The sequence below is a fragment of the Python bivittatus genome, unplaced genomic scaffold, assembly GCF_059951505.1.
Source record: "Python bivittatus isolate LINGU-HERP-01145 unplaced genomic scaffold, Pbiv_v1 ctg000850_np1212, whole genome shotgun sequence".
Classification (NCBI taxonomy): Eukaryota; Metazoa; Chordata; class Lepidosauria; order Squamata; family Pythonidae; genus Python; species Python bivittatus.
In genome coordinates this window covers 30,308,145-30,322,883 of record NW_028277112.1, presented here as the reverse complement: position 1 = coordinate 30,322,883, position 14,739 = coordinate 30,308,145, and positions in this window count along the sequence as shown.

The window sequence follows — 14,739 nt, the reverse complement described above, 5'->3', positions numbered from 1 at the left end:
CTGTAATGCAGCTTTCTGCCATTTTGGAATTGAGACCATGTGGAAGCTGTAATATACATTTATAGAGAATCGGAAATTTAAGGTAATGAATAAATATATTAGCCTTTATCTGGCTAAAATTAATAATTAGAACTAGGTCCTATGAAAACCTAAGGGCAAAATTAATGCCTTAGGTCCTGCAGAAGTCCAAGGAACAGATGTATCCCTCAAAATCTCCCAAAACAAAAGTCAATCAAATTTGGAGCTATTGGGATGCTTTTAAGAACATCAGTTTCTCCCTTTAACCCCTAACCCTCCCAAAAAGAACTGAAAGATGTGGGGGTGGAAGGCTGTGAGAGCTACACAATTAACTCTGGGAGCTTCATGTGGCAATCGGGAAGAGATCTACATTACTGAAACAGGTACTTTAAGGGCTTATCTGCACTGCCTGATTGGCCCATCACCAGAATGGGCAGGGAATTGTTGCTGGAAGCAGAAATGAATGACATTATTCTCTATTCATCTCCTACTCACTTTCCAAGTGAATGGGTTGTATTTCTCTGTTCCACTTCTGAAGTACAGTTTTCCCTCTTGTGGATGTTTTGTGCCTTTGAGTCAGCATTGACTCCTGGTGACTGCCTGGACCAGTCTCTGCAGTTTTCCTGGCAAGGTTTTTCGGAAGTGGTTTGCCACTGCCTCCTTCCTCAGGCTGAGAGAGAGTGACTGGCCCAAGGACACCCAGCTGGCTTCATGCCTCAGGCAGGACTAGAACTCATGTTTTCTAGTCTGGCACTTTAACCACTACACCAGACTGGCTCTCCCTCTTATGTCACCATAAATACTCCTGCCTAACTGGACTAGAGCACTTCAGTTTATAGTAGGCTGACCTTAGCAGTTCATTGGCTATTTTGCAGAGGAAGGACCACCCCTTCAACTGAGACAGAACTTGCCATTAGCTCTAATACCATTTAGATCTCACATTTACCCTCATTGTTGCAATTGCAAATGCAGTATCACTTTTGCCTCATAAGTCAAATATTGGTTGGTTGAAACTTAGTAAAAACTTTATTTTTTTCTTTCCAAGCTTGCTTCTTCTGTCTATACTTTGGTTTGTTTTTAAATAAGATCAGTTCCACTGTTCTTTCGGTTTCCAAGACAAAAAGGTACCCATAGCTGCCAAATAGTGAACACGTGGATAAAAGCCCTTCTATCGTATATGACTGGAAAAACAGTGGGATGGTGGAACTGTATTTACTAAAAAGATAAAGCAAAGGGAGAAGTTCATAAAGAAAAATAATTATAATATTAGCTTTCAATATGGACCAAAAACCTTGCAATCTGTTACCAAAGTGTCTAAGCATGGATGGTATTTTTAAAAGCCTGTTTAGAGTCAAGCTGGAATGAGACAGGACAGGAGCAGCTTAAACAGTACGTATCGATATGCCATAAGTATAAAGTGGATGGCTCTGAATCAGAAAAGACAGGTGATGACATCTGAAGCCACTTCTCATCAGGGCAGTCTACAGCAATATTTCTCAACCTTGGCAGCTTTAAGATGCATAGACTTCAAGTCCCAGAATTCCCCAGCCAGCATGGATAGCCTGTTGAAACATGAAACACTTGCAGAAACTTCATTCGTTCTATTAAAACCACAGAAAGAACATGTGAGCATCTTCAAAGCAAAGAAGGATGTTCCGGTAAGCTCCACTGGATTTGAGAATTCAAGGAACATTTAGTCCAGATTTGCTAATCTAACTTTTGTTGAAGACCAGAAATGTAATAAACACATCACTTACTGTACTTGAGCAGAAAATAATTTTTATGAGTGCAGGAATAATTTCTTGTCTATAATTTTAATGAACTTTGATGCTGCAGAATTTCCCAAAAAATAAATGTGATGGGGTTGTTCCCAGACTTTGACTGCAGTTCTCTATTTCATTTTCTAGGAATAAAGCTGTTAGTCATGGTTTTAGAAAAGGCCAAGGAACAAGAGACATTATTGCTGATGCACCTTGGATAATTGAGAAAGCCAAAGAATACCAAAGAGATGTTAATACTATTATGTGGAGCCTCAGTTATTTGTTTCTTGTATTGTATTATTTATATTGGTTTTTTATATTGTTTTAATGTGGACAGTTTGCCACCCAGAGTTATGTATATAAGACTAGACAACCCGCGACCCACTGGGTCGTCATTTCAGAGATATTTCCTTACCTAAACAGAGAAACAGAATGGGCAAGGGCAAAAAAGCAGTGGGAGTACAAGCAACTTGCGACTTGCTGCCAGCTTCCCCATTGACTTTGCTTGTGGGAAGCTGGCAGGGAGTATCAGAAATCTCCCTCCCTCCTTCCCTCTCTCCCTCTCTCCCTCCCTCTTTCCTGCCTGCCTGCCTGCCTGCCTCTCTCCCTCCGTCCTACCCTCCTTCCTTCCTCCCTCCCTTCCTTCCCTTCCTCCTTTCCTCCCTCCCTCTTTCCTTCCTTTCCACATATAATATAAACTTGCACCATTTGCACTTCCCTCACAGCCCTCAGGAGAGCCCCTGTGAAGCCTCCTTCTCCTAGACTGACCTGCAGAACTGCCTGCCATTTTGCTGGAGGGAGGTGGAACAAAGGGAGCTCCCCATTCTGGCATGTCCCCAAGGGCCCCCTCACTTGAAGAAGGAAGAGGGCTCACCCATTGATCACCAGCACCCCCAGCCAGCCCTACCTTGTCAGCAGGCATCCAAGTTGCTCCCTCTACCTTCCCTTAATGCCCAGAGTTGTTAAGAGATTTCAAATTTTTGCCTCATTTTCAAAGCACCCAGTCGCCACTTGCTCGTTGGGCCTTGCCACTAGCTAATTGGGCACAAGGGACAGAGGGAGGCAGGAAAGCTGTCGGGGATACGTCCATGATAATCACGTGACCTGGGCTGACAGCTGCAGTGGGGCAGCACAGCAGTGTTGAAGCAGCCACAAATTTCCCAAATTTCAATCCCACGGGACTCATGGGTCTTGATTTTGGATGCATTCTGTACGTTAGCCCCTTTGAGGTACCTTGGTTCAAAAATTGTTGCCCTATGATGCACTGTTTCACCCAGTTGAAGGTTACAGACACAAAAGTTTTAGTAGTATATAGATGGGAGGCTAGATAAAGTTTCATTGACTATAGAAAGGCCTTTGATTGTGTCAGCCATGTCAAGCTGTGGAATGTCTTTAGGAAAATGGGAATTCAAAGAAATCTCATTGTCCTCATGTAAAATCTGTATACAGGACAGGAAGCCATAGTCCAGATAGAACATAGTGAAACAGACTGGCTGTAGGTTAGCAAAGGAGTGAGACAAGGCTATATATTCTTTCCCTATATATTTTGCCTATATACTGAATATATATTGAAACAGTCTGGATTTAAAGGTGAGAATGGTTTAAAACTGAAAGAAACATCAATAACCCGCCCTATGTTGATGACACTACTTTGATACCTGAAAATGCAAATGATCTGCAAACTCTAGTAATGAAAGTCAAGGACCACAGTAAAAAATGGGAGTAAGAATAAATATAAAGAAAACCAAACTAATGACAACAGGTATAGCAACCAGCCTTTGGATTAACAAGGAAGACACTGATGTGGTAGAAAGCTTATTTTAGGCCTGACTATCAATAGTAAAGGAACACACAATCAAGAAATATGCCACAGTCTAGCATTTGGTAGGGTAGCAATGACGGCCTTGGAAAAGATACTTAGATGCCATGATATGTTTATATCTACAAAGATCAGAATTGTGCAAGCTGTGGCACTCTGTGGTAGTGAAAACTGGACTTTGAAGCAGGATAGAAAGAGTATTGATTCTTTTGAACTTTGAAGTTGGAGAAGACTCTTGAGAATACCAGGGATAGCCAAGAAAACAAACAAATGGATCATGCAACAAATCAATCTAGAATTCTCACTCATGGCACAAATAACCAGGCTCAACTTATATTTTAAACATATTATGGGAAGAGCCATTTTCCTTGAGAAGTCTGTAATGCTGGGAAAGATGGAAAAAAAGGGAAGATGATCAGAGTCGATGGGTGTACCTTTGGAAAGGCTTAATGGGCCAAGTTGGGGATAGATCATCCTGGAGAAGGATGATTTGTATGCTCACTAAGAATGGACACTGACTTGATAGCTTATAATAAAATAAAATTCCTATTATGGCTTCAGTGAAGTTAAGTGCTGTTGTCTTGGTTTCAATGTATAGTAGATAGGGCTTCTTTCCAAATAAATTCCAATTAAATTTCTAAGTATATGCATTTGTACTAAGAGGACTTTCTTATAAATTAGTAAATAATTTTGGACATTTCTGTGAATATTATCAACCAAATCATCCCTAGTGATCAATGGGGTGATAGCTGTTGCAGCCAGATTGCCTCGCATATATATCACTTATTGGCCTTTTGACTAAGATTAAGTGTAGTATCATTTCTCTGTTAATTAGAAATGGTGGAAGAATGAGACTGATGCAGTGGAGGGAAAATTATATAAACATTAGTTAAAAGAACAAACGAAAAAACAACCACTTGGCTTTCATGGACAATTACTGTTATTGGCCCATATCTCACAAATGACAGGAAGATACACTTAGTGTAGAGGGAAAGGAAGGAAGCATTTGGAACTGGTAACTTCTTAAGCAGTGTCCTAGAAATAGACCTTCCCTGCAGGCATTTGTCCTATTTCACAGTAGCCTTTTCTTTAAGGTACAAAAGGTAACAATGTCAAGAGGAAGTGGAGAGTGTTGTACAACAAATGGTCTGCTTGTATCTTTTCTGCTGATGTTCTCTGTTGCAAATATTTAGCAGATCCACTTTTGTTGGAAGATACCACAAGAATATACAAATGGTGAGTTCAAGATTTTCTAAATTATCTGCCAAATAAGGGCACCTACTGTATATGCCAGAGCTTTTCACCAATTAGGAACCAGCTTCTGACTTGCATGATCACAAAGTTGACTGGTTTTAAGAGCTGAACTGGTTCTTTCTTCTGACTCCACCACTGTTTATTTGAAACCAGAACAAACACAATATTTCCTTTACATCACTTGCTCTGCTGAGCTTTTTAGAGGTTTGTTTTCCTGTTGGGACCCCTTGGCACTCTCCAAGTCTTGCCCGTCCTCCCCTGTTAATATCCCAGGAATGAGAAATAAGTGAAGAGGCTGCAATTCACTGTCCCAACCTTTTGGAGAGACACAGGAGTCTATCAGTGATGGGATGACATCACCAGAATGGGTGGGGCCAACACCTTTAGGCCCTGTTCTTTTGAGGGGGGAGCGTTAAAGATAGCAATAAAAATGGGAGCCAAACCATTCCCATCCTACCTTTAACCTGTAATGACCCCAAATCATGTCCTTTTTTGTGGGGACTGGAGATTTTAAGAGAGAGAATGGGGGTGGTTTGCATTTGTGGCAGCTGGATCTTAAGAGTACTGGAGGCTGTAAGTGGGGTCCTGGGGGTGTCTGTTGCCTGCTCCTTCAGTATGCTGTACTTTCATCTTTGGAAGCTTTAATATGTTGTAAATAAATTTTGGTTTTTTTTAAAGAGTAGTGGAAATGCTGTGGCGTGGAAGCAACCTAAAGGCATACAATTTCTCTGTTTGATGAATGTAGCCTGAATAAATCACTATGTATGATTTCAGAACAGTGAGAAATATTAAAAAATATAGCCTTGTGTTGCGACAATGCTAAAAGTTCATAATCTCACATTTGTAATTTTTTACTTTGAACATGACTGATGGGAAGTTGACATCAGCTGCAGTCTCTTTGCAGGTTCTGCTGTCTGAAGCACTTTAGATCCAGGCACTCTTCCCTTCCTTCCAATATGTTCTTTTTTTATGGCAATATATCAAAGGTAGACAACTTTTTCCAGGTCGAGAGCTGAACTTGGTCTTTTAGTGGCATGTGTTCCAAAAAGTAAATGGAGCCAGGACCCAAACAACATTTGACTGGATTTAATTACCACCCAAAATGGATTAAAATTAAATGCAATTATTACACATAGCTAATTACATCTGGTGTATTTTGCCACCGTTACATTCAATTACATTAAACAATTACAGCTTTGGTAACAACTTTTGGAAGGGCACTGAAGGTCACACCCACTGCTTCTGTGGATTTCTAGTTGTGTACTCTCATAATAGCATATATACTTGAAAGAGCAACAACTTTGAATTTAAGAGACTCCTTCCAAGAATCAAGATTACTGTACTGGTTTCCCTCCATTACCACATTCTCAGCTAATCTAAGGGTTCTTCCTCACAGATGTATTAATGAGATTTCTTCCTATCCTTCAGTCAGGAGGAAAATACATTGACATAAATTGCACTGACCCCACAGCCTTTCATCATGCCTCAGCAACAAGGCTAGTGAGGAGTACTTTTAGGATAGCAGTTAATGTGTTCCCTGACCTTCTTTCTCCTTCCATACAGTATCACTTACTTGCAGAAAAACCAGCCACTAATGATTCTCCTAAATCTGGTGTGTGCATGCGTTCGAAAGGTTTTATTGTTTAATTATTTTGCCTTAATTTTTATTATTTGCTGTGCACTTTCTTTTGAAAGATTCTTGATCTCCCAAGAAATGGATTGTCCTATGATTGTGCTATCATAATGGCTGCCATTTAGAGCCTGTCTGGGATTACTGCAAGCTGGAATCAGTTGGCAAAGCCTCTTCGTGCCACAGACATAGGAATCCTTCTACTTTAAAGCCAAATTAATTGTGGTGGTGGGTGTATGCTTTATAGGTAAGCACAGTTTGAGGAGCAAGACAGCTTCTGAGGAGTTGCATGTTATACTGCCTCACATTCAGAGGAAGAGGAGGAGGAGGAAGGAGGAGGAGGAGCAGCAGCAGCAGCTATAACACAGAGACATGTACAAAACACATCAGTGGACATTCAAGGTGTTGAAATGGGGAAGTGAAATCAGGAATAGGATTTGAGACCACTGCTCCCCCTTATACAACCTTTAAGTAGTGTACTGCAACCTTTTTTTTAGCACCGATGCTTTGTCAAAACTGTCTTTCTAACACATCAGAAAAATAGAATCTATTTTTGTTGTTCTTGTAGTTATTTTGGAAATGGTTGAGCACTAACAGGGACAGCAAGACAGTTCAGCAAATGTGTTCTCATTTTAGAACTGAGGAAGGAATTGTGCCCAATGTTGGAATAGTTTAGAACTTCCACTTTTAAATGTGTGAATGTGTCATTAATGACATGAGAGAGCTGGGTTTGTAGACAAAGCCTCCTTTTGGAATCTGCATCATGTTCTGAAATGTCATACTGTTGTCATTTTCTGAGCATCTCTGAAATTCAGCCTGTGTTTTAAGTAGACAGAAGTCACGTCTTCTTTTAATTGTCTTATTTTCAGAAATCATTGTTGCTGTTCCATTTGCATCAGGAGTCTGTGTTGAAGAGCGAGCAGACGCATTAATGCAAAAGTTCAAATGCATTGCCAGTTCTTTACTTGACCTTGTGGGCCTATTAGGATTCCCCCCACCTTTCTGCTATGGAGGCTGCTGCGGAGCTGTTCTTCTGGCCTACATGCGACTCATGATTAATTTGATGAAATCTCTTAGTGCTTATTAGTGGGCTGGTAGTGGGAAGACTGATGATCAGCCTTCGCTGTCGTTTTGGCACTGAACACTTCAGTTGAAATCAAAAGGTAGGTTGTGGTTGTGGCTTGGGAACAGAAGGAGATGTGCTGGGTGGCTGCGCGGGCTTATGGACTCATGAAGAGAAAGCCAACTCGGCTTGCAAGATGAGTAAATCGTATTCTCTGAACGCCCAGTTGCTTATTCATGCTGTGAATGAGAAAGCTGGCAAAGGCGATTGCAGCCTTCGCACGGTTGCTTAGAGATAGCTGTCTGTAAAACTGTGCAGCAGCTTTATTATTATTATTTTAATCCTCTTCTCATGGCCAGTAGAAATATCAGTCATCTTTGTCAGCTGGAAATCTGCACAAAATGGCAATTTAATTAGCATCCTTATCTGGAATATTGTGCTTTGTGTTTTATTGAAAAAACTGAAATAAAATCAATTTTAACAGAACATTGACTCTGCTGCCTGACGTCCTTCCCAAACATATACTGGTGATTCTGAACTGAGAGGATTTAACTACTTACCTTTCCTTCCTTCCTTCCTTCCTTCCTTCCTTCCTTCCTTCCTTCCTTCCTTCCTTCCTTCCTTCCTTCCTTCCTTCCTTCCTTCCTTCCTAAATGTATAAAAAGTTGCAACCATATTCTAACCTTTCTAGATTCAAGAGCAGACAAAGATCTGAGTTTCAGTGTCTCTTTATTTTTCATGTTTCTGATCTTAAAATCAGTTCATCTTGTTTCTGTATCACTGTTAGCATTTTTATAAGGGTTTTATAAGAGGTAATGCAAAAGTTCAAATGCATTTTTGCACATTTATTTATTTATATTTCAAATTTAGATACCGCCCATCACAAAAAAGTGACTCTAGGCGGTTCACAATAAAACAGCAATAAACATTAATTAAAATCCAATAAAAACAATATAAACTACAATAAAAATAGAAAAAAACCCAAACACATACACAAATAATATCTTCCAAGATGTTGATGATCAGTAAGATGTTAACATATGGGAGCATCTTCAAGGTGCTAGCCACCCTATCCTATTGAGCATGTCTTCTGCAAGCAATATTCCATAATAAAAACCATTTTGCTACATTATTTTCATAGAGGACACTTTCTAAGGTATCTTGAAAGTTGACATCTCTACTATACAATATTTCAGTGTACTCCTTCCATCTTTGATCTCCTTTGAATTGGTTACTGTGTGTCCATTTTTGTTCTTTAGCATTCCAATTCGAGTTGGAACCTCCTCCTAAGTTCAGAGATCTTTTGAAAGATTTTCCTTGTTTTTCCATGCCTGTTTCCATCTTCAGTGCCTTTACAGATGTTATTGTAATACTGCTTTTTGTCTCTTCTAACAGTTCTCCAAAACTCTGTTAAGTTCCTTCCTGAGATTTTTGTCTTTGTCTTTTTTGTCTTTGTCTTCTCTTCTCTCCTTGGCAATTTCCATGGTTTGTTCTGACTTCCAGTTTGCATTCTTTTCTTTCTTCAATTTTGGCAGTCTCTTTTCACATTCATCCTTAATGACTTCTTTAAGTTGTTTCCACAGTTCCTCTGGTTCTCTATTAATGAACCTTAGGACTTCAAAGCAATTCCTGATGTTCTTGAAAATAGTGGGTATATGCTTAAGATCATATCATGGAAACTAATTGGTTTTCTTCTTCTTTAGTTTAGCTTGGAACATGCACATGAACAGTTCGTGATCTATCCCACAGTCGACACCTGGCCATGTCTTTGATGCTATAATTGAGCTCCTCCACCTCCTTTTAGCGATAATGTAGTCAAATTGATTTCTATGTACTCCAGCTGGTGACGTCTATGTACAGAGGTGTTATTTTGGTTGTTTGAAGACAGTGTTAGTTATGAAGAAATAATTGGAATGGCAGAAATTGATGTCAGTTTACTGCTTCATTTCAGTTTCTTAAGCCATGCAATGCAACTATATTTTCCTCTTTAATGTTTCTAACTTTGGTGTTCCAGTCTCCAGTTACAAGCAGCATATCTTGCTTGCATGTTCTGTCAATTTCAACTTGATCATAAACTCATCAACCTTTTCTTATGCATGGTGGTTGGAGCATGAACTTGGATGATTGTCATATTAAAGGGTTGTCCACAACGTCTAATTGATATTATTTGGTCACTGATTGCATTGTAGCCAAGTACCATTCTTGCCGTACCCTAACTATAAAAGCATTAGGCTGAAGTCAGATTGTGATTACTGAAAATAAAAAGGAGCAGTTCCAAGAAGGACATTTGTTCCCTCTCTAAGACAATATTTGCTTTGATTAAAAACAGTCTGATGGGAAAGAGCTACAGTCAGCATAGCATTTTTTTTTTTTTAAAAAGTGACATTTCTGTGTGTTTAGTGGTAATATTTATGGAAAACTCTTCTACCTTGAAAGCTTGTAGTGCAATTTATCATCAATGCAAATGGCACTGGAAGCTAGACAAACACTCTGGAACTGGTTACTGAGCAAGGGGAAGCACACAGTTCAAAAAATGTCCCAGGGTCACCTTAGGGATGCTCTTCCCAGGCTCTTCTCTGTGCCAGAATGGAAGTAAATCAACCTATAGCTGACTTATCAGCACATTGTGCTGCTGTCCATGTTGGAATGGAGCCAACTCCTACACAGCAAAGGGAGTAAACCTTGTGAAATCTGTTTCTATTTGTAATATATAAGACAATGTGGATTATGTCAAAGTAATTAAAATACATTAGAGTTCTACATGGAACCTACAGTTCATAGATGTTTTGAGGAAAGTGATGCTTTTCATATAAACATCAGACTGTATATTCTATATCCTAGAGAGATCAATGTCCTCATAAAACAATTGACAAACATCTATCCCATGGGAAATATTGCCAATAGGGCTTTATAGCACTTTGGATCTGATCTCCTGATCTCCTGCTTCAGAGCAAATGGGTGTGTGTATAAAGCACCCTTCTGGAACACCTTAAAGCAGTTGTGCCTTTTCCAAGATCATAATAGTATCCTTCACAGCTGCTGTGCAACCCCTGGAAAAGAGGAAGCTCTTTGAAAGTTTCAGGTAGGTTCTACATTTGTGCTCCCATGTGCTCTAAAGCACTTATTAGAGATCAAATCTGAAGCACTGCACATCCCTTGGAGCAAACGTCTGCATCTCAACTATTGGGAAGGGAACACAAGCAGGCAGGGTGAAGTCATGTTAGACTTCAGAAGAATTTTTGCAAAGTTACTGGTTTGGAGAAAAACCACTTTTCTCAGAAAAAGTTTCAGATTAATTTGTTTGGGTATTTGGTGGTTTCTTCTTACCTGTTTAGCTAGAATACATGCTACAAATTAGAATAGGTATCACCAGATCTGCAGAAGTTAAGGAAGTATTTTCCTTGAGAAGAAAGCCTTGAGCAATTAAGAAAAACTAAAAAAAAGGGAATACAAATTTGCACCGAAGAAATGCAAGCAAACAAGAAGATATGTCAGAAAAATTGAATTTTAAGGAGCATAATACTAGAACCTGTGTTCCCGTCTTCATACTCTCTTCAACCATATGGAATTTGGTTCCACAAGATGTGGTGATGGCTGCTGTTTGAGAAGACTTTTAAAAGAATGATTTCTGGAAGGTAAGGCTATCAAGTACATAAAGAGATAGAAGGAATAACATAGAAAGCTTTAAGATAAGGGAAAATAAAAGATTACTTATGATTAAGGAAGAGGTGAAAGGCTGAAATCATGAAGCCCAAATGGGGTTCTACTCTCTGCAGCTAACAAGGAAAAAAGGGCAGCTTGGGGTGCAAAGAATTCAGGAGTATCTGTTGGAAGCTTGGTCAACACTGAGAAAGAAAGAATAGCTGGGATTTTCGTCAGTGAGGACATTGACAACAGAATTGTTTGCAGGAGGCCTGAAGCTTGAAGGGCTGAGAGGTGGAAAAGCAGACTGGATACAGATGGGCCAGACAAGAGGAGGCAGAAGGGGAAAACTGTCATGAGAGACCTGCAGAGACAATTGTTGCTGTGAGCATTTTTGCAACAGAAGGGGAAGAAATGGATTGTTAAAATATATGCTGTGCCTTAGAAGCTGCACACTTTTAAGGTGACTGCACAATATGTTGTGTACAAAGTGCTAGCTCTGAACAAACCTGCTGCAGGACACAAGAAAATTTATTCCACTGAGTTCAATATCTTATTGATTTACTTTATTTCTGAAGATCCTAAACATCTTGTATCTGTGTGATCTTTTCTGTATATCTCTTTGACTATTGTTTTTCTAATACAAATAATGAAGTTGTTCTTGTCTGATCATAACTAAAAGTGACTTTTTAAAATTAAATGTCCCAGGAAAGACAGAAAATTATCTTTCAAGTCCCATTGTTGGTTGGAGACTCTGGGTGGCTTACAATACAGGTACACATGCATACAATTAAAATCTAATAGAAACAGTTAAAGCTAGCCCAAATGAAAGAGGTCTTATTGAAAAGGACAATCTTTACTCCTTTCTGAAAAATGGAGTTGGGAGCCGAGCATAACTTCAAGGTTCTCTGTTGCATAGTATGAGAAGAACACGGGAGAAGGCGATTATGTGTAGGCCTGAAATATCTTGGAAAGTTAGAGCAACATATAAAGATTTCTTTTTGCTGATGTTAATGTCTGGACAAATTCAGAACTAAGGTTTTTGATGTCAGCATGTGAGTTGAGCGGCTGGGAGTCAAGGGATTTCAACCAAACTCATAGCCATAATGCAGCCTATATGGACACAAGGTTCGTACAAGCCTCATTTCTTAAACACTTTTGGATGTAATTAATTTATAGCTAAAGAGAGATTTTCTGAGGGGCAAGATAAGAGAATTCCACTTGGTGAGTCAACATTTTTTCTAGATTAAAAAGGGAAAAAAGAAAAGGGTTTCAAAGATTTAAAAAGTTTTGGCAAAAAGATTAACAAGGAGTGGATATAAGAAAGTTTAAAATGGATAAAGGGGATAGTTATTTTGAAAGATTATTTTTTTTGTGAAAGTGCTTTGAACAAATTAAAATAGACAAATGAACTGGACCTTCAGGGGAATGTTTCTTTAATAATGTTTTATTATTAAAGAGTGCAGACAATTGAATTTTAAAAACAAAAGATAAAGGTAATATGAGCCAGATGTGATGTTGGCTGTAACTACGAAGTGCCATTTGGAACAAAAGTATTACAGACACAGGAAGACAAAATGGGGAAAAAAGGGGAGGGGAGCTTGTCTTTTACTTTTTCCCTTGTAACTGAGACACTTTCACTTTTGGATTATAATATTACAACGGCACTCACCAGAAAAGTGGCCAAAATAGAAGAGGGAAGGAGAGGATTGCTAGAGCAATCTGTAGAGAGAAGAATTATCCCCTATCTACTTCAGAAAATGTTTGAGGAATTGGGTAATAAGTTAGCTAAATCACTTGATACTAAATTGACAGCTTTTGAAAAAAGAACAGATCAAAGATTTGTGAAGATGAAAGAGGAAATGAAAGAAGATGTTAAAAAGATGGAAAGCTCTGTAAAACAAGTGTCTGGAGATGTAAAACAAATTAATGACAAAGTGAAAATTCTGGAGAGTAAGACAGAAGTTTTAGACAGAGTTGTAAACAGAACTAGATAATCTGGCTCTATTGGAATTAAGAGAAAAGGAATTTTGTTTGAGATTTAGAGCAATCTGAGAGGATTCTGGTGAAGATTAGAGAAAATGTTATTAAAATGTTAGCAATTTTTTTGGACTGGGATGAGGATACAGAGGCAGAAATTGATAAAGTATCTAGAATAAATACAAGATTTGCAAGAATAAGAAAAGTTCCAAGGGATGTTTTGGTGTACTTTGTTAGGAAGAAGACAAGAGATCAGGTTTTGTAGCAGCATTTTAATACAAGACTGAAGATTGATAATACAGATGTGATTGTTCTTAAATAAATTCCTATTAGAATTTTGTGTAAGAGAAAAAAATATTCTTTTTTGACTGAATTCTGTCCAGAAGACAAAGGAATTTTTAGAAAAATTTAAAGAGGAACTGGAGGAGATTCAAATGGAGGTGTCAGATGAGACTACATAAAAATTCAACAGGTGCAGCAGGAAACTGAAAGGGATGATATTGAACTACGTGCTACAAGTATCAACTTTTCTAAATTTTTGGCTTGACTATGGATTACAAATGCTTAATGCAGAATATAAATGGAGCAAATACTCCTCAAAAGAGAAAAAAAATAATATTTAAAAAAATTAAAACAAGATATAATTTGCCTACAAGAGATACATATTAGAAAAAAGGACATAAAATATTTGATATATAAAAATGTGGGCGAAGAATTTATTTCAGCAAGAACAAAAAGGAAAAAGAAAAAGAAATGGAGTTGTTTTGCATATAAATCCCCAACTACCACCAGAACTTGTATTGACTGATGAGCATGGCAGATATGTTGGGATGGAAGTTAATTTGCATGGGACTAAGATTTTGGTATTGGGAATTTATGCCCCAAATGATGATAAAGTACTGTTCTATAAAGGACTTATGGATAGACTAATAGGTTTCTCTTATGAAAATTGGTGTTTGATGGGGGATTGGAATGGAGTGATTTCCTTACAACTGAATAGAACTTCTGAGAAAAATATTAAAATCACTCAATGCAAATTACCAAAAGTTTTCTCTGATTTGATGGACAGTTTAGGGCTGGTTGATATATGGAGACAGAAAAATGGCAATTCAAGGGAGTATACCTACTTTTCTGAAACATGTAGATCCTTTTCAAGAATAGACATGATTTGGATTCCAAAGAATTTGGCTACCAAGGTTTCTGAATTCAAGATATTACCAAAGACTTTTCAGATTGTAATCTTGTGAGTTTGGTTTATAAAAGCAAAGCCAGTTCTTTTAGATGGAGAGTAAATGAAATGTTGCTACAGAAAGAAAATAGTGGAGGATTGTAAAAAGAAATTAAGATTTTTTTGAAAATAATTTAGGTAAAGGTACTGATTAAAGAATGGTTTGGGATGTAAGTAAAGCTTTTATTAGAGGTTATTTTATACAATGTAATGTGAACTCAAAAAGAAGAGTCAAGAAAAGCTATTTTGGATGAAATGAAAAGAAGAATTTAAAAAATTTCCAAAGAAGACAAGTATTTCTCAACAAATTAAGCTGTTACAATGACATTTATGTTAACAGTAAGA